This window comes from Bos mutus, chromosome 15 (assembly GCF_027580195.1).
Source record: "Bos mutus isolate GX-2022 chromosome 15, NWIPB_WYAK_1.1, whole genome shotgun sequence".
Lineage (NCBI taxonomy): Eukaryota > Metazoa > Chordata > Mammalia > Artiodactyla > Bovidae > Bos > Bos mutus.
The window spans coordinates 6,351,875-6,372,015 of record NC_091631.1 but is presented as its reverse complement, the minus strand read 5'-3'; the positions used below and the strand labels follow the sequence as shown (position 1 = coordinate 6,372,015).

Below are 20,141 nucleotides of genomic sequence, written 5' to 3'. Positions count from 1 at the left end.
TCCCTTCTTCTTGGACATTTTCCGTATCTTGAGTCCCCAAGACAAGGCCACAGCAAAGAAAGGCATTCGTCTTCCCACATAAAAATCCAGTTTCCACTGTACACATACTTCCCACACATTGAGAGGATTTAGCTGAGGGTGCTGAGGGTGAGTAGTGGAAGCCACTTTCTAAATCCCCAGAAAACCCTCAACCCATTCTAAATATCGTTGGCATTTTATTAGGACTATCTCAGGAGGAAGAACAAAAAGAGACCTCCTTAGATGACCGGAAGAAGAATCAGTTTAATGGGATTCTCTCCGATTTCTCTAGCACATTTGTTTGCCTCTTTCACTTCTGTTTATTTCCTCTTCTCTATCACCAACTCAATCGTGATCTCCTCTGGCCTACATGGTTTCTCTCTGCGGAAGGGGTGAGTACCTTCCTTTACTATCAACAGTTGGCTTCAGGGCCCTGTTCAGTAGCTGTATCATCCTTGCCCAGGCCCTACTTCCTTCCCAGCCTCTTGTTTGAGTCCTGCTCAGTTTCTCGGAAGTATTTCTAGTCACTGTGGGCAAACCATCCAAGATCATCAAAAACTAGCCTTCACTGATAGCCAAATGCCCACATGCCCCCCTCCCCCACCACAGTACCCCATTACATTCTCCATCCCAGGGCCGACAGCTCCTCTTGTGATACTATTATCACTTGCCTTAGTGCCCCAACTGCAATGCCACTGTCTTGCCACATCCCACGGCTGCTCCAAAGCAGCTCGTTTCACTCCTATTCAACTGCTTATTTAGCCCTTGATCCATGGATGTGAAAAATCAGAGCATCTTCCAGAAGCTGATTGCCTAGATTTGGTTCTCCAACTACCCATTGCCTATCTCATTTGTCCCACCCATATCTGAAACCCATGATAAGATCATCAGGAGCTGCCTGTGAGCATCAGCAAGATTCTAAAGAGTTTATGTAAAACGGGTCTAACTTTAGTAAATGTGAGGCTTTCTGGACTCTTGAGATACTGAGAATGCTATAAATTTTCTTTGTAAATTAATAGAAACTTCTTCCGTGGAAACAGAAGTAGAAAAGACTTTGGAGACTTGGCAACTAAGTTATTTAACCAGCTTATTTAAGGGCTAGCTCTTGGCTCTCTCAGTCTGACGTTGGCACCTCTTGTCACTGGCCTCCATCTTGCCTCGGTCCTTCTCATCCTTGTCCTTGTCTTCTTCTCTATCTTGTTTCCCTCTGGCTGACCTTATCTCCATCCTACTACCCTTTTCCTCCCAGGCATAATAGGCCAGAGCCTCTTAGCTTGGGGAGGCTAGTCCACATGGCTTTGCACTTCCACTGTGGGCCTATGGGTTCCCCATCCTTCAATAGATCCATATTAAGGGTAATCTGGGAACTCAGAAGGACTCTCCATTGTTCCTTCAACATCACCTTCTCTTAGCTACCTCAGCACTGCCAACTCTGCACCCCCCCAGCAAATACCTCTGATTCAATAACTTGATAAAGGGGAACACAGAAACTAGTGAGGATAGGAAAGACCAAGGGAAATGGAGTACAACTTGGGGGTTCTTTTCTCTGTTCAGAACCATCATGAGCTGTACTATGTACTCCCCCAGAATATTCAGGAGCCTCCAGTGATATACATCTTCCCTGTCAAAGAGAAAATGGTTTCAGGGTCTGTTGGGGGAGTCTTTCTCTCTCAGCCCTTAAAAGACCAGTGATCCCTGAGAAAGTTGACACTTGTGACAATGACTGATGGGAATTTCCAATGGAGTCTTGAATCTAACCATTCCCTCTTCCCAAGAGAGACAACAAGGCGGGCCCCTCCCCAAGACCTCACCCCAGCAACCATGACAACCTACCTAGTGCTTGCGCATACCAAGTCCCAATCCCCTTCTCACCTGTACCTCCCTCTTTCGCTTCATTTCTAACAGGTACCATTTAAGATACGTTTGGGAAGGACCATAAATAATCTCTCTTCGTGCCCACTTCCCATCCTTTGGGCTCCCAGCTCTACCACATCCAACACCCTTACTCTTTATAATTCAATCCTCCCTTATCTCCAAGAGGGGAGGCTCCTGCAGTTCCCATAATTACAGTGTGCACAAGACGGCATGGCCTATTTTCCTGGTTCTATCTTTTACTTCTCCACTCAGTTCCTATTCCATTTTGACTATGAGATCTAACAGCCCCTCTCCCAGCCCCCAGGAGGTGTAATAATAATAGCTAGCACTTACTGAGTGACAACTATGTGCCAGGCATATATCTGCTCAGCTTTTCTGGGAGCTGGGAGTCCCTACAGTAGTCTCCCTTTTGTCCGACTTTCCATCTCAATTCTCTGTCCCAACTCTCTTCATCTCTGACACCCTCTTCTAAAACATTGTATGCTGATCCACTGCTGCTCTTTCAGAGGCCACATCTTCCCTGGCTTACCCTTACAAGATGGACCACTCCATGTCTGGGCTCCAACTATTCCGATATACTCTAGAAGAATCTAAGTCCAGGCCTCCCCTTTCGCTATCCATGACAGTGCTTACTTAGAGGCCTTCGCAAAGAGACCGTTTCCATGGGTAAGACCACCACAACCACTGCCCCACCTGCCTGCCAACCTCGTCCCTAGCTCCCGGACGTTTAGAGTCCCCAGAATTGGTCGCATCATTTCACCCAGGTCCCAGAACCTATCCAGGTCCCAGGAAAAGCCTCAGCATTTCATACAAGCTAAAAAAGCTGCAGTTAACACCTTGAACTCTGGCCTTCTGAGGACTACCTAAAGGTAGACTGGCCACCTTTCCACCCTCCAGCCCACTTGCTTTCCCACCAGCTTCTTAATAAATCAGGCCCCCGCCCCATTTATAAGTGTGATCCCCCAAATGCATGTCTCCTTTGAAGGAGAACATTCCCTTTCGCCCTTTACTAGGAAGTCGCGGGATTTCAGGTATGAACAATGGCCGACCAGATATGGCCAAAACCGTTACCCCAGGATCTCGCGATGAGAGCACTGGCTGTTAACGGCCACAGCACTTTCAAGACTCATCATTCATTGGGCTGCCGACCTGTCAGTCACTTCTTCTGGGCCAATGAGTAGCATTGCCTCATAAAAAACAGCGGTTGAAGGGCAAGCCACTGGTTCCCTGACTTTCTGATGCCAGAGGTGGGCCTGCTGTTCTCGTCTGCAACTTGTAACTGTTCGTGCCTGCGCACCATAGGCAGGTGGGCAGCAGGAGGGAGGATCATTGAGTCAGCCTAGACCCACGCACAGGTTACGCAATTTGGAGGGGGAAGGGACAAAAGGAAAAGGTTTAGCGCCAACTAAACGTTGGAGTTTCTTAACAGTAATAGCATTGGGAAGGCTGCGTTAGTTCAATTTTGCCCCAACCCTGCTGGTTCCCTTACTGTGTGAACCTCTGTTGGTCTCTTCCTTGTCCTGGGCCTCAGTTGCTTTTTCATAAGGAGGGGATTGATCCCTCAAGATCTCTCATGCTTCTTATTTTTTGATATTTCAAAAGACGAGGAGAGAACCCAGCTTAACCACTGCCCCGTTAATTGTGAAGGGGAAGGCAGTAGGTCAGAGGTGAAGAAAGATCTAGAACCAAGAGGATGTTCAAAAGGAATGAAAGAGTGATGCCCTCTAGCCTGAGGGAGAGTTTGAGGAGGGGGATAGCTTGCCAGAGGACCTCTCTGAGTGTGGATTCAAAAGGTAGAAAAAGCATTTTGGCCAGTGTCTATAACAGGGTTGGGGTGGGGAAGGGAGCACGGTGGAGCTTAAAGAATCTCCTCTCACCCATTTATGGGTCGGTTTTTTTTTGTTTGTTTTTCTGGAGTTTCCTACAAAAAGGTTCTTTTTTGGCGGGTAGGGGGAAGTTATTTTGAAGTTTGGCGAAGTTGACCAAGGATCTGTTCCCACGGTATAAGTGAACTCCCTTCATTTACAGTCTTCTGTTTTCTCAACCAACACCACCTGCAGAAGCTGACAATGACCCTTGGGCTTTTCCAGTGGTTACCACAACACCATTTCCTGCCGCCTGGAGGGAAGACAGAGTAATTGTTGGCAGCAAGAGGTGAGTGTGGGTAAGGAAAAGGGAACTCTTTCCCCTCTTCCCAGCCCTCCTCCTCTCTTTTTCTTTCCCTCATATCCTTCTGCCCAGCCCTTTCCTCCTCCCACCTGCTGACTCCAGCCAGGGTCACACCAATTTTCATTTTTCACTGCATCCCCAGAAATTCAGGGGGCCTGAAGGCATGCTCAGGAAAGGCTGTTCCCTGGCACAACCTCTCCATTGTCTGTTCCGCTGAGAAGTAATCAGTTTCCAGAAAGTTTGAGAAATTGATTTTCAGCAAGAGGGCACCAAGCCATTTCTGTAGCCCATGGGGTATCTGCATATTTGACATTGGCCTTCCTAACATTGGCCTCCCCTTGGAGGTTCAGATGGTAAAGAATCTCCTGTAATGCAGGAGACATGAGTTCAATCCCTGGGTCAGGAAGATCCCCTGGAGAAGGGAATGGCTGGCTACCCACTCCAGTATTCTTGCCTGGAGAATTCCATAGAGGTGGCAGGCTACAGTCCATGGAGTCACAAAGAGTTGAACAGGACTGATGGACTAACAGTAACACTTCATGAGTTAGAGGTTGTCAGCCAAGGAGGTATAATAACTTCATCCAAACCCAAATAATGTCTTGCTATTTAGCTTTTTACCAAGATTTCTACATCTCAAACCATCCACCTTCCACACAACTGGGTTTTTTTTCCCCTTTATGTCTCATATTTCTTGCTGTCACTCTGTTCTCCTCACTGTCTCTTTTCCTGTGTCTTTCTCTCTGGTTTGATTTGTTTTTCCTTTTGTTTTCTGCGGCCAGAGTGGAACCTGGAGACGATGTGGGCATGCTGATTTTCAAAGGAAAAGATCTGAGCCTCCGCCTTAAGAGGCAGACTCACCCTCTCCAACCTAGCGAGGGTGAATGTTGCCCCCCAGCTCCTCAGACACCCGCTTGGTACTAGGCTTGTTCTCCAGGCTTACTAGAAGAGTACCCCTTATTCTAACCCAACATCCTCAATGATTATCACCCCTGCCTCCTACCTCCAATGTCCACCCCTATGGCAGGGCCCCCACAGAAGCAAAACATAGTCACCTTAGACTCTGGCATACTGAAGCCAGGCCCTGATCCTGTCAGCTCACCTTCCTGCCAACTTGTATTTAATAAAAATATTGTTAAATGGTATTCGTGTGTCTAAAGTACTGTTTAAGTATTTGTTGTTTCAAACTGTATCATTAAATTATATTCTTCTTTTCCCCATTGTATTCTTTTTTTAAATTTTATTTTATTTTTAAACTTTACAATATTGTATTGGTTTTGCCAAATATCGAAATGAATCCATTGTATTCTTTATGGGACCCAAATGTTAGAAGCTGAGAATGAGTAAAGTTGGAGAAAGTGTGACAATATACATTTCTCAATAGAGAGTGACCACAAAGCTTGCTACTCACAGGCAAGGTGTTTGAGAACACAAATGGTCCTAACCACGTCAGCCAAGAAAATGGTTTCCCTGAGCACCAGACACAGCTTTCAACTAGTTGAAGGGCATTTCCACTACTCTATTAGGATGTTATGTAACAGCAATGTACAGGTCAGAAAGACCTTCTCGTTGTTTATAATAAATGCCCTAAAATAGTGACATTTGGTTTGGTCCTTCTAGTCAACTATTATGTAGCTATTAAAAAAATACATTTGAAAACTTTCTTATGACGGACATAAAAAAGCATATTCTAAAACTATGTGCAAAATCTTCTAAACACCAAAAATTCCAGAAGAGGTTGGAATTCTGGATTTTTATTTTGTTACACATTTTTTTATTTTCTGTTATAAAATGAGCATGTATTATAGACACACAAAAAAATCCAAATTGTAAAACTAGTTGGTTCTTCCCTGTTGTAAATGAAGAAGGAACTGGAATGAACTGATTAAGTGGTCCCTGACATGACAACCTGGCAGGTGGAGGTGAAAGCTTTAATGGGAGTCAGGATGCCACAGACTTGCAAACTGTCGGGAAGATACAGGCAGATTCAGATCTGGTGGAAGACAAGACAACGTATATTCCATTTCATCTTCACTCACTCTTGCTTTCTTATGCCTTCTCTGTGCTATAATGACAAGCATTCCATACTGAAGGGCAAAAAACCTGAGTTCAAATCCTGACCCTGGTCCCTGCTAGGTGGGTATCAAGCATTCAATCCTGCAGAACCTTAGCTAGATGATCATGTGATGAACCTTAGCCAGATGAGCAAAGGCTCTCACCTCAGGGCCCTTGCACTTGCTTTTCCAAAACTCTTTGTGGAACGCCGTGCTCCCAGATGTTCCTGCGGTTTGTTCCCTCCTACATTTAGGTCTGGAAGCAAACGGCAACTCCTCCAAGAGTTCCTCACTCCAGTAACGTAAGATTTTTTTCAATTTTATTTTCTCTGAGCATTGATCCCTAACTAAAATAATCTTCTGCTTTGCTTAATTGCTTATTGTCTCTTAGAAATTCAATTCTTGGGGAGCAGGAATCTAGTCTTGAGCTCTGTATCCCCAGTGCCTAAAACACAGCCTGCGGCTAATTAAATAAGTCAGGTGCCCAGGTGATAGGATTTCACCATGTTTTCTCATTTAATCTTCCTAAGACTCGTGTAGTTTTCCCAAGAGGGAAAGGTTAAGCACAGAGAGGTGAAGTACATTGAGTAAGTGGCAGAGCCAGAATTAGAACTAATTCCAGAATACTTTCCACTTCGCTACCCTTCCCTCCCATGCAGCCGTCGTGGGGCCTGTTTGAGAGAGAGAGGGCTGGGACAGTTCAAGGGCAGCGAACATCAAGAGCCAAGTCTCTGAGCCCAGAAAGTTCAAAATAGTAAAAAGACTGAATTGCATATGGACATAGGAAGCCGTGGGAGTGAAGGACGGAAAGAGCCGGAGGGGCTTGGTTGCAATTCCGGAACTTGAGAGCGTTTTATGAGTATCTGAGCAGCACACAGTCCCTTTTATTCACCCCATGAAGAGAAATCGAACACCTCCTGTGGGCTTTAAGCGATTCAGCTCGTCGCCGGAATGGGCAGTCCCTGTCCTTAATTGAACACCTACTGTGCGCTCTGCACGGCTCAGGGCCCATCTAGGCTGGGAGAGTCTTGTCCTTGTCCTCCCGTATCTGGGGTACTGCAACTGGGATGTCTGGTTAGCAGGGGTTACCTGCCCTGAGCAGAGACAGATGGGAGTTTTCAGTCATCATTAAGGTTTATTGACCAGCGCGGCTGGAATTTCCCAGAGAGAGGAATTAATCTCGCTACCGACTGAGAGCAGACACCCTGCTGGGAGTAGTTACATAAATTCTGTTGCTCAAATTAATTAGGATTGTGATTCATTTGTTTAATGAGGAAGAATCTGATGGTGGCAAGAGGCAAGCCGGTGGGCCTTTCAGAACCCAGCCAATTCCAGGTGATGCTGCGGCAGGTGGAAGGGCTGGCCGGGTCGGAACCAGGCCCTGACGTGGGTGGAAGGACCGGACCAATCAGTAAGACGAATAAACTGAGGCAGGCAGAGATAGCCAATCAGAATACACTGCTCGTTGAGAGGCGGGTGTGAGGCTCGCCCGCTCCCAGACCTTTCTGCCTGTTAGGCCTGTAAGCCAGGAAGGACGTCTCAGCTTCATCCCCGGTATTCCATCCTCCTCTTTTTTCAAAGCGATGGAGAAAAATGCCAACAGCTGAAATCGCATCCATTTCCTCACGTCCTCCCAAAAGCCAGATTATTTTGTTCACAGAAGGAAGGATTCTTTCAATAAAGATCTATTGCTTAAAGCATATAGAAACACTTGTCTCTTACTTCCACCTCTACTTATAAAGAGAGCCCTCCTCTTTACCCAGAATGTCCCTGTTTACCAAACCCTGTCAGTGTACTTCACTGCGAGTCCCTCCTATAATGGTAACTGACCAGAACGGCGCAACCTAGGTAAACCGTGAGTCCGGCAGCACCAGACTTTTCATGAAGCAGGAACATTGTCAAAAGCATACGTCTGGCTGCCCCAGGGGCTTCATTCTCTTCCCAAACGAGGCGGAGAAGCTTTGCCTGGAACTTGGTCAGTTACTCTGCACTCAGAGAATGGGTAGCCATGAAGGGGCACCGAGCTGGGAACCGAAAGTCTAAAAACAGGTGACCTAGGACAAGTCTGGTCAGTCTCTGAGCTTCACTTTCCTTCTCCTTGAAAGGCGGCTGCTTTCTGCTCTGAGAATGGAGCTTCGGCTCCGGCACCCTACAGAGCGTCCCCCCTCCAGCAGTTAGAGGTCATTTTGACATCGAAGTCAGATCTTGGCACTTCTAATGTTTTAAAACCCTCCAAAGGCTTTCCAACACATTGGGAAATTTTTTTAATATGAAAAAATGTAAACTGACATTTATTCCACAGCTAAGGAGGCCCACAAGATCCAGCCCCTGCCTTCCTCTCTGACCTCAACCTCTGCAGCACCGCCTCCCTCACCACATCAGCCTTTCTTTTAGAATACAAAAAGCCCACTCTGTCCATCAGGCCTCTGCACTGGCTGAGCCTTTTCCCTGGAAGGTTCTTCCCCAGCTCTTTGTATGGGCAGAAACTTACCATTTCTTTCCCTGCGTGAATGTCACCTTCTTGGAGATACCTTCCCTCAGTATGCAGTCTAAGGTAATTCAGGCTCAGGAATTCCCCGGCAGTTCAGTGGTTAGAGCTCTGCACTTCCACTGCAGGGGCCATGGATTTGATCCCTGGTCAGGGAACTAAGATCCTGCAAACCAAAAACAAAACAAACAAAACAAAGTGACTCGGGCTCTATCCATTCAGTTCAGTTCAGTTCAGTCGCTCAGTCGTGTCCGACTCTTTGTGACCCCATGAACTGCAGCACGCCAGGCCTCCCTGTCCATCACCAACTCCCGGAGACCACCCAAACCCATGTCCATTGAGTCAGTGATGCCATCCAACCATCTCATCCTCTGTTGTCCCCTTCTCCTGCCCTCAATCTTTCCCAGCATCAGGGTCTTTTCAAATGAGTCAGCTTTTCGCATCAGGTGGCCAAAGCATTGGAGTTTCAGCTTCAGTGTCAGTCCTTCCAATGAACACCCAGGACTGATCTCCTTTAGGATGGACTGGTTGGATCTCCTTGAAGTCCAAGGGACTCTCAAGAGTCTTCTCCGACACCACAACTCAAAACATCAGTTCTTAGGCGCTCAAGGCAATGGCACCCCACTCCAGTACTCTTGCCTGGAAAATCCCATGGACAGAGGAGCCTGGTAGGCTGCAGTCCATGAGGTCGTGAAGAGTCGGACACGACTGAGCAACTTCACTTTCACTTTTCACTTTCATGCATTGGAGAAGGAAATGGCAACCCACTCCAGTGTTCTTGCCTGGAGAATCCCAGGGACGGGGGAGCCTGGTGGGCTGCCGTCTATGGGGTCGCACAGAGTTGGACACAACTGAAGCGACTTAGCAGCAGCAGCAGCGGCTTTCTTTATAGTCCAACTCTCACATCCATACAGGACCACTGGAAAAACCATAGCCTTGACTAGACGGACCTTTGTTGGCAAAGTCACATCTCTGCTTTTCAATATGCTGTCTAGGTTGGTCATAACTTTCCTTCCAAGGAGTAAGCATCTTTTAATTTCATGGCTGCAGTCACCATCTGCAGTGATTTTGGAGCCCAGAAAAATAAAGTCAGCCACCGTTTCCCCATCTATTTGCCATGAAGTGATGAGACCGGAAGCCATGATCTTAGTTTTCTGAATGTTGAGCTTTAAGCCAACTTTTTAACTCTCCTCTTTCACTTTTATCAAGAGGCTCTTTAGTTCTTCTTCACTTTCTGCCATAAGGGCGGTGTCATCTGCATATCTGATGTTATTGATATCTTGATTCCAGCTTGTGCTTCTTCCAGCCCAGCATTTCTCATGATGTACTCTGCATATAAGTTAAATAAGCAGGATGACAATATACAGCCTTGACGTACTCCTTTTCCTATTTAGAACCAGTCTGTTGTTCCATGTCCAGTTCTAACTGTTGCTTCCTGACCTGCATACAGGTTTCTCAAGAGGCAGGTCAGGTGGTCTTGTAGTCCCATCTCTTTCAGAATTTTCCACAGTTTATTGTGATCCACACAGTCAAAGGCTTTGGCATAGTCAATAAAGCAGAAATAGATGTTCTTCTTGTACACTCTTGCTTTTTCGATGATCCAGCGGATGTTGGCAATTTGATCTCTGGTTCCTCTGCCTTTTCTAAAACTACCCAAAAAAGATGTCCTTTTCATATAGGGGACTGGAATGCAAAAGTAGGAAGTCAAGAAACACCTGCAGTAACAGGCAAATTTGGCCTTGGAATACTGAATGAAGCAGGGCAAAGGCTAATAGAGTTTTGCCAAGAGAACGCACTGGTCATAGCAAACACCCTCTTCCAGCAACACAAGAGAAGACTCTACACATGGACATCACCAGATGGTCGACACCGAAATCAGATTGATTATATTCTTTGCAGCCAAAGATGGAGAAGCTCTATACAGTCAGCAAAAACAAGACTGGGAGCTGACTGTGGCTCAGATCATGAACTCCTTATTGCCAAATTCAGACTGAAATTGAAGAAAGTGGAGAAAACCACTAGACCATTCAGGTATGACCTAAATCAAATCCCTTATGACTATACAGTGGAAGTGAGAAACAGATTTAAGGGACTAGATCTGATAGATAGAGTGCCTGATGAACTATGGACGGAGGTTTGTGACATTGTACAGGAGACAGGAATCAAGACCATCCCCAAGAAAAAGAAATGCAAAAAAGCAAAATGGCTGTCTGAGGAGGTCTTACAAATAGCTGTGAAAAGAATGGAAGCGAAAAGCAAAGGAGAAAAGGAAAGATATACCCATTTGAATGCAGAGATCCAAAGAATAGCAAGCAGAGATAAGAAAGCCTTCCTCAGCAATCAATGCAAAGAAATAGAGGGAAACAATAGAATGGGAAAGACTAGGGATCTCTTCAAGAAAATTAGAGATACCATGGGAACATTTCATGCAAAGATGGGCTCAATAAAGCACAGAAATGGTAGGGACCTAACAGAAGCAGATAAGAAGAGGTGGCAAGAATACACAGAAGAACTGTACAAAAAACATCTTGATGACCCAGATAATCACGATGGTGTGATCACTCACCTAGAGCCAGACATCCTGGAATGTGAAGTCAAGTGGGCCTTAGGAAGCATCACTACAAACAAAGCTAGTCAAGGTGATGGAATTCCAGTTGAGCTATTTCAAATCCTGACAGATGATGCTGTGAAAGTGCTGCCCTCAATATGCCAGCAAATTTGGACAACTCAGCAGTGGCCACAGGACTGGAAAAGTTCAGTTTTCATCCCAATCCCAAAGGAAGGCAATGCCAAAGAATGCTCAGACTATGGCTCTATCCATTACCTTGTCTTATTTTTCATCAGAACACTTTCTCTTTTTTTAAAATCGGAGTGTAATTGCTTTGCAATGTTGTGTTAGTTTCTGCTGTACAACAACATGGATCAACGTAAGTATACATATATCCCCTCCCTCTTGAGCTTCCCTCCCACCCCCACATCCCACCCCTGTAGGTCTTCACAGAACACCAAACTGAGCTCCCCTTGCTATACAGCACCTTCCCACTAGCTGTCCACTTTACACACAGTCGTATATATGGCACTGCTACTCTCTGAATTCATGCCACCCTCTCCTTCCCCCGCTGTGTCCACAGTCTGTTCTCCATGTCTGCATCTCTATTCCTGCCCTGAAATAGGTTCATCAGCACCATTTTTCTCAATGCCGTATATGTGTGTTAATATACAATAGTGTTTTTCTCTTTCTGACTTACTTCATTCTGTATGACGGACTCTAGGTTCATTCACATCACACAAATGACCCAATTTCATTTTCATTCCTTTTTATGACTGAGTAGTGTATATATATATATATATACACCACATGTTTTTTATCCATTTAAAAGTGTTCTTCTTTATCAATGGACATTTAGGTTGCTTCCAAATCCTGGCTATTTTAAATAGTGCTGCAATGAACATTGGGGTATGTGTGTCTTCTTGAATTATTATTTTCTCAGAGCATATGTCCAGTAGTGGGATTGCTGGGTCATATGGTAGTTTTATTTTTAGCTTTTGAAGGAAACTCCATACTGTCCTCCATAGAGGTTGTATCAATTTACATTCCCACCAATATTGCAAGAGGGTTCCCTTTTCATCAGCACACTTTTTGCTGCTGGCCTTTTTATGTTTTGTTATCTATCTTCCTTAAGTTGAATTTAAGGTCCACAGGGCCAGGAACCTTCCCCATTTCATCAGTCAAGGTCAAGCTAAGAAAATAGAAACTGCATTAGATATTTCAACAGTGATAATTTAATAAAAAGGAATTCTTTTAAAATATATCTTTTTAAAAATATTAGGAGAGAAAAAATGTTAAGGAAGACCTAAAAAAAAAAAAAATAGAAGTGATAACCACAGGAAGCAATGGGGTTGTGAGAATCTAAGAACTTGCAGGAGGAGCCCACAGCATTGGGACCTAGCCTAACAGATGACCTAGCCAGAGGTCATCTGTTGCTCACCTCTGAGGAGTCAGGGGAGGTTGTTCTGGGAATGTCAAAAGAAGTTGGAGGCCAGAACCAGCTGAAGCTAATAGGAAGAAGGGCCGTTGATGGGGCAACCCCTACAGGATCCAGCTAACAAAAAGGAAGGAGCAGGTCCTTACTCCTTCCTCCTGACTTCCAGTCTCACTCTAGTGCCCCTGCTGGCAGAAACAGGAAGTCCCAGAACAAAGAAGAATTGTAATTTGCAGGATTCCTATAGTTTATAGAAGCCTTCCCTGGTGGTTCAGATGGTCAAGAATCTTCCTGCAATGTGGGACACCCTGGTTTGATCCGTAGGTCAGGAAGATCCCCTGGAGAAGGGAATGGGTACCCACTCCTGTATTCTTGCCAGGAGAATTCCAGGAACAGAGGAGTCTGGCAGGCTACAGTCCTTTACAGTCCTTGCGGTTGCAAAGAGTAGAACACAACTGATCAAGTAACACTTTCACTTTCATAGCTTATAGCATCCATGCCCTAGTATCAAGAGGCATAGTAATAAAAAGATGGATTTGGAGCTGGGAGACAGCAGCTGAATAACTAGCATCCTCGTCTTGTTGTATAACCCTTAGTCCCCATGTTGCAGGAGTGTGTGGCATACAGTAGGCACTCAATACTTGTAGAATGGATGAATGAATGATGTACAACATAGTGTTAGTAGCTAAGGGTACAGAGATGACACAGACTCTAACTTCAAACTGCTCACACTCTAACAAGAGAGTCAAACATCATTTATGGTTCAGAATAAGTGTAGTAACTTTATGGTTCAAAATAAACGTAAAAGCAAAAATACCCACAATTGTGCTGCAGAAGCACAGAGGAGGGCCTCTGCTCAGTTTGGGCACCATAAGGAAGACCCTCCTAGAGGGGATCATGCTCCAGCTTGATACTCTGGTGTGTGTGTGCATACTCAGTCACTCAGTCTTATCCAACTCTTTGCGACACCATGGAGTGTAGCCCACCAGGCTCTTCTGTCCATGGGATTCTCCAGGCAAGAACACTGGAGTGGCTTCCCATTTCCTACTCCAGGGGATCTTCCGAACCCAAGAATTGAACCCATGTCTCTTGCTTCTCCTGCTTTGGCAGGCAGATTCTTTACCACTGAGTCACTGGGAAGCCCTTGATGCTCTAGGATGAAGAGGAATTTGGAAGGCATGGAGGGATGCTGAGGGTCAGTGACGTGAGGATGCTGGATATTTCAGGCCTGGGAACAGAGATCGTGCAGAGAGCTTGGAGAGAGTGTGGCTCAAGTAGTTTGTTATGGCTAGAGCATCCATGGAAGTGGTAGCAGCCTGGAGGATTCAAATTCAGCTCATGAAAGTCTCCTGTGCTGCTCTAAGGAGTTTGGGCTTTGACCTCAAGGCACAGGCATGCCAGTTAAGGTTTTAGAGCTGGAGAATGACATGACCCAATCTGAGGAATGTGAAGTTGCAGGAATGAGAATGAAGGCTGGAGTACAACTAGAAAGTTGTTAGATTTGGGCAAAAAGAACAGGCACTTATCTAATTGTGCTTTCAATGGATACAGTCGGTTATGCAGAGGTTACACCTCAATATGGTTGCATTAAAAGAAAAAACCACATGGGCTTCCCTTGTGGTCCAGGGGTTAAGAATTCACCTTGCAATGCAGGGGGAACCAGTTCGATCCCTGGTCTGGGAAGATCCCACAGGCCTCAGAGCAACCAAGCCTGTTTGTCACAAGTACTGAAGCCCACGCACCTAGAGCGTGTGCTCCACACAAGAGAAGCGGCGTAGTGAGAAGCCTGCGCCCCGCGGCTAGAGAGGAGCCCCTGCTCACCACAACTAGAGAAAGCCCTTTTGCAGCAACAAAGACCCAGCACAGCCAAAAAATAAATAAAGCAATCCTTAAAAAGGAAATCAATAATTTTTTTTTTTTAAAGAAAAAAACATGTGCTTGGGATCTGAGCTACAGCTGAGGGAGTTGAAGGCTAGGGGCAGAGAAGGGGAAGCTGCTAGAAGCTGGGGTCCCTTGGTCTGGACTCTGTCGTGGGATAATCAGAGCTGCAGGAATCCTGGGAGTCGGCCAGCTCTTTGCATCTTCCCCCTCACAAACCCTTCAAATCATGGAGCTGGAAGGGGCCTTCAGAGGATGCATCAGCGTCCCAGCAGGAAACAGAACTTCACTCAGATAGTTCAACTGAAGAGACTTGAACAAAGAGGAGAGACTTATTTCCAGAGAGATGGGCAGGATTAGAGAAACTAGAAGGGATGCTGAAAACCCTGAGATTACAAACACCTGGAGGCCACCCCTGGGGCCTCAAGGGTCAAGGGGAGGAGGCAGGAGCACTCCTGAAGCCCAGGGAGTGCCAAGGCAAGAGGGGAAGAGCCGTTGGCAGGAGCTGTGGCTGAGCAGAGAAGCACTTCCACAACCCCTGCCACCACGCAGAGAGGCCGTGGGCAAGAAATCCTCCACCCTCTCCTCCCAGCCTCCAGCTGGCAGAGGCGTCCATTGATTCACTGCACAGGGGGCAGCCTCCCAAGACACAGGTCGGGGCAAAGAAGGGGAGACCTGAGACCCTAAATTGGAACAGACAAGCAGAGAATAACAGCCTAGTACATCTCAATTCATTTTTTTTTTTTTTCCCAGAAGCCTCAGAAAGCTGAGGTGAACTTGCCCAAGGTCAGGCAGCAAGTTAGTACAAGGCCATTGGCCCCTCTCCCTCAGGGTCAAGGTTCATTAGATACTGGCCCTGCGCTGAAGCAGCCAAGTAAAGATGGCCCGTTGTCCCAGAGCTGGAGCTGCAAATCCAAATTAGCCAGAAGAAGACAGCAGAGTGGGGGAGGATGGGCACGCAGGGGCCGGCCATGCATCCTCTGTGTCTGCACGGTAATAGACACCTGCCCCCTTGTCTCTTTGCGACCTGCTGTCTGTCCCCAGCCCCCCGTTTTCCTTTCTCGAGTCCTCCCCGGGCCTGGGTCACAGGAGCTCAGCCCTGGGATTGGCAGGGATGAGAGGAGGAGGCTCCACTTCCCTGGTAGCCAGCCCTGCTCATCGATTCCCCAGAGCTGCTCACTGATCCAGCACAAGATGGTTTAATTGAAGTCATTACAATAAATGGTGCAGAAAAGCAACACCCTTAGTCTGCCAGGAGCCTCAGAGATGAGAGGAAGGGCCTCTGGGAAACCCAGAGCTCACAGCTGGCTATTATGGAAAGGCCACAGGGCTGAGAAATCACATCAGCCTGGGTTCAACTCCTGACCCTGTCACTTACAAGCCCTGTGACCTTAGTCAAGTCCCTTTATCTTCCTGAGCTCCTGTGTCCTTGTCCAGGAAAATGAGGCTTTTGTTACTTGGCCTCCATGCACAACCACCAGGCCATGCATGGCCCTGGGCACTGCCTGCCTCTCCTGCTCTTCTCCTGTGCCCGCCCCCCACCACAACCTCCACACTGCAGATGGTTACTGTTCCCTGCCCCACGTTCTGCCTGCTTCTGGTTGCTCTTCCTAAAACACCCTCCCCCACTGCTGCCCTGGGTCATTCCCACCCACCTTTCAAGGTTCAGCTTCAGCTCCAAGGTCCCCTTCCTCCAGGAAGACTGCCTTCCCCCGTCTCTCCTTCATTTGGATGCCTCTCGCACTTTCTGTGACTCCCATCTGGCATTCAACACGCACTGTCATGCACGGCAGCCTTTTTCTCTTCTCGTTGCTGGTCTTCTCATCTAGATTAAAAGCAGAAACTCTGTCTTCTCTTTGTCACCCTCACATGCCTAACACATGCTCAGCTTTATCACTGTAGTGGCAGTGGTTGGAGAGGGGGGCGGCGGGGAGCGGCAGGTTGGAGTGAGGGGCAGAGATTCTGAGCCCAGGGGTGGGCACAGAAAACAACCAGCAGGCACTGGTCGATGACAAAGTACCCTGAGCTCCCTCCCCAGATAATTAGGATGATACATTCATCCTATGCGTGTGACTCCAGCGTGAGACACAGCCACTTGTGTGGCCAGGCTCAGCTGGCCCTCTGCTTGGCTTCATCAGCTGGCATCTGATTCATTAACAGAAAACAGAGAATTCAGGTCAAGAAATCGTAAAATTTCAGCATCAAAAGAAACCTAATTATGTAGCAAAAAGTGGTGTCCTTGTACCTCTGAGTATAAGTTATAAGAAGCCTTGTAGCTTCCACCTGGGTGCCTTGGAACACTCCTTCTTGAGTTGTTCCCTCTGAGAACCCAGACACCGTACCATGAGAAGCCCACGCCATGTGGAGAAGCCATGTCCAGGTACTCCTCAGTCTGGCAGTCAGTTCCAAACGAGTGTCCAGATGGCAGGCAGCATCAAATAAACGCCAGCCATGAGAGTGGACCATCTCAGACGTCAAGCCCTGTTGACCTTCAGATGACTCCAGTCCCAGCCACTCTCTGATGCCGCCACGTGAGCGAACCCAAGAAAGAATCTCCTTGCTGAGCCAAACCAATTCACAAATCAGGGGGGAAAAAAGCAAATCATTATTTAAAAAATGATAAATCATTGCTTTAAAAAACAACAAATTGATTGTCTTGTAAAGAAATTTTATCAAAATGTCATTTTGCTGGTGAGAAACTGAAGCTCAGAAGTGCCATGTGATTCAAGCCAGGTCACACCGTGCGTTGTAGCAGAGTCATGCAACCGTTGTCGCCCGTTACAAACAGGTGCATGTAACTGTTGTCACTCCATTGCCACCACCAGAAAAGCCAAAGAGGAGTGAGCTGTCTGGGGCAGAAAGCAGGAAAGGAGCTGCTACAAAGGATTTGTAGGATCCTTCCTACAAAGGATTTTGTAGGAAAACTTTCAATTCCTCGGGAAGAAAACTCTTCCTTAAATGTATATGATTTTTTTTTTTTAATTTTCAAAGAGCATCTCATACCTTTCATAACTTCTTAGAGTTTACTGAGTTAATTGCTCTGTATTTTAGCTGGGTTGGTTTCTTTTTTCCTTCTCCCTTGAGGTAATTAGCCATAAGCTTACCCGAGTACATATGTCATGTCAAACAATGGCTTCAAAGGAAGGAAAAAGACCCAAAAACAAGGCCAAGTGACAAAACAAAACCTCCTAGAGAAATATTCACATTTCCTGAATAATCTGTCATTAAAAATGCACGCACAAGCAGGACGGCAAACAGCAGTGTCAGAGCAAACGTTACGTGGCCAGCCACTGTCCCCGCTGGCGCTTTGAGTTCCTTGATCTGAACCAAACCCATACCCGGGGCAAAAGTGACAGCCTTTCCCCACTTTGCTGTCATCTGTTTGGCTAAACCATGGGCTCAAAGGAAAACCTTGGACTTGGCTTTTCTTCTTCAGCCTCTTCAATTTAAGCAGCCATCTTTTTAAGGCCCATCTTGCCCAATACACGACAGACAGCAGATTCAGGGAAGCCGCATCTTAGTGTAAGGACAGAATCAAGCCCTTCTGGTTTTCGTTTTTATCTTTGAGTTGATGTGATCAGTATCAGCCTCACATTGGACAGACCTTGGTCTGGGCCCCATGGTCCCATAGTTGTTCGTTCTGAAGGTTTGCTGGGAGAAGACACCATTTTTTGGACATCATCTACGATTTATACTGGGTCCCAAAGGTTTTCTTTCTTTTGCCTCGTGTTTAATCTTTGTAGCCACCCTATGAGGGAAGAATTACTACCTCATCTTAAAGAGAAAGAAATTTAATCTTGAAAAGGAACACACTCCAAACATCACAGCTGGAACTGAATCTGAGGCCTAGCCAGCTCCCAAGGCCTGCTCTTCTCCCACACACTCATACTGCCAGGTATCTCTTGCCACAACAACGCCGGGAAACAAATCACAAGAAAACCTCAGTGGTATTCAGTAATCACCATTTACAGCCCATGCATCTGGGATAGTTGGCTAGGCGGTTCTGCTGCTCCTGGCCGGACTCACTAACACACCTAGAGTCTGGCTGCCCATTGAGTGATTGAGGCTGGGCTCCAGGGACAGCTGCAGGGACTCACTCCTCTCCACACGCCTCTCATCCTCCAGCCGGCTAAACCAGGCATGTTCTCATGGCCACGGCAGGGGGACAAGAGACAAGGCAAATCCAGCTGATTGCACAGGGACTTTTCAGGCTTTTGCTTCCATCACGTTTGCCATCATCCCTTCAGCCAGAGCAAGTTTCACTGCTAAGCCCAGAGTCGAAGAAGGCGGACACAGAGGACGCAGATGATGGGGGACAGGGTGTGAATGCATGGAAGGATGAAGAGCTGGGATCACTTTTGCAGTCTACCACACTGACCTTGGGCAAGTTACGGTTCCCTCCTGAAGCTTCTGTCCCTGCATTTTTCTTTTAAACTGGATTGTATCTATCTTGTAGGGTAGCTGAGAGCATTCAATAACATAAGCTCTGTGAAACACCAGCAAAGTCAAAAGTATTTCTTCTGCTGATGTATTTCAAGTACACAAGCTTGGGGGTTGTGGGGGGCAGGGTGAGAGTACTCATTATTTGAGGTACATGGAAAGTTCAGCTCCTATTTCTAGAGTCCAGAAGGTTTACACAAGTCTCAGAGGTGAGAAGGCCCAATCACTGAGACAATAAACAAGATTTGTAAGAAGAAAATAAATCAAGGGGAAAAAGAACAATAAGTAAAATGATGTAATTAAAGTTACTGTTGAAGAAACGATCAAGGAGAGAATGAGTCAGCCATAAGTTAAAGCGATGAATCAGGCCCAATGTCATGTTTCTAGAATTCTTGTCTGTTTCAAGAGAGTCTGATGTCCCAGTTAAAAGAGCACCTTGAGCGTGTGGCAACAACATCTGGAAGGAAACACACTTTTAATTTTAATTTCTCCTCAACACCCTGCTAACCACAGGAGCAGGGTGCTGGGTGCAGAGTAGCCCGTCTGAACAATCCCATGGGGAGCGGCCAATCACTGCAGCATTATTTCACGTGTATCCAAAGGGATTTTAAATTCTTTAAAAAAATAAAACCTGTGCAATATGCCATTTGATTGTCAAAACAAGGCTATGACTATTAATTGCTCTACTCAACAGATGTGGAAACTGAGGCTTAAATGGTCACCTAGTTAGAGACAAGTCAAAGAGTGGAAGGCAGGTCCCTGAGTTATTCTCTCCCAGACTAACAGAGAACCATCCTCCTGCTGCTGATAACTCATTTGGATTTTTATTTCCAGTCTGTAAGAAATAATATCAAACATTTGCTGAGCCACTTACCTCATAAGCATGGCAGTTCACTGAATCCTCACCACAAACAGAGGTCAGCATATAGCCAGTTTCTTTTATAGATAAGGAGAACTGGAGCTCAGAGACTTTAACCACTTGCCTGAAGTCACACAGCCTGTAATAATGAGCTATGATACACATTCAGCAGCATATCTTTTTCAAATTCTGCCATCACCTACATTAAAGCCTGAACAATTAAAAGCAATTGTATGGCTAAATCTGCCCACCCCCTCCACACACACACACACACATATGCTTTTCCCTCAGTTAATTCAAAGAACAAGCTTTCTGACCTGTATTTTCCACTTCACTGTATGTACCACACCACTGCCTCTAACAGACACAGCTCAAAGCAG

The 20,141-nt window shown here is 46.3% G+C and overlaps 1 protein-coding gene across 3 annotated transcripts in view; it reads right to left on the bottom strand.

Annotated features, from left to right (window-relative positions):
* CHST1 (carbohydrate sulfotransferase 1) overlaps positions 1–20,026 on the bottom strand; it is a 92,677-nt gene extending 72,651 nt beyond the window's left edge. Inside the window, exons 1-4 of one of the 3 annotated variants that reach the window (XM_070383496.1) lie at positions 19,777–20,026; positions 16,805–17,022; positions 16,118–16,287; positions 8,605–8,767 (exon numbers count right to left, since the gene is read on the bottom strand). The gene's annotated coding sequence lies outside the window, so the exon portion shown is untranslated. The remainder of the gene's footprint in view (positions 1–8,604; positions 8,768–16,117; positions 16,288–16,804; positions 17,023–19,776) is intronic. The other 2 variants (XM_070383498.1, XM_070383501.1) reach the window with 2 other exon arrangements.
* Positions 20,027–20,141: the final 115 nt, after the last annotated feature.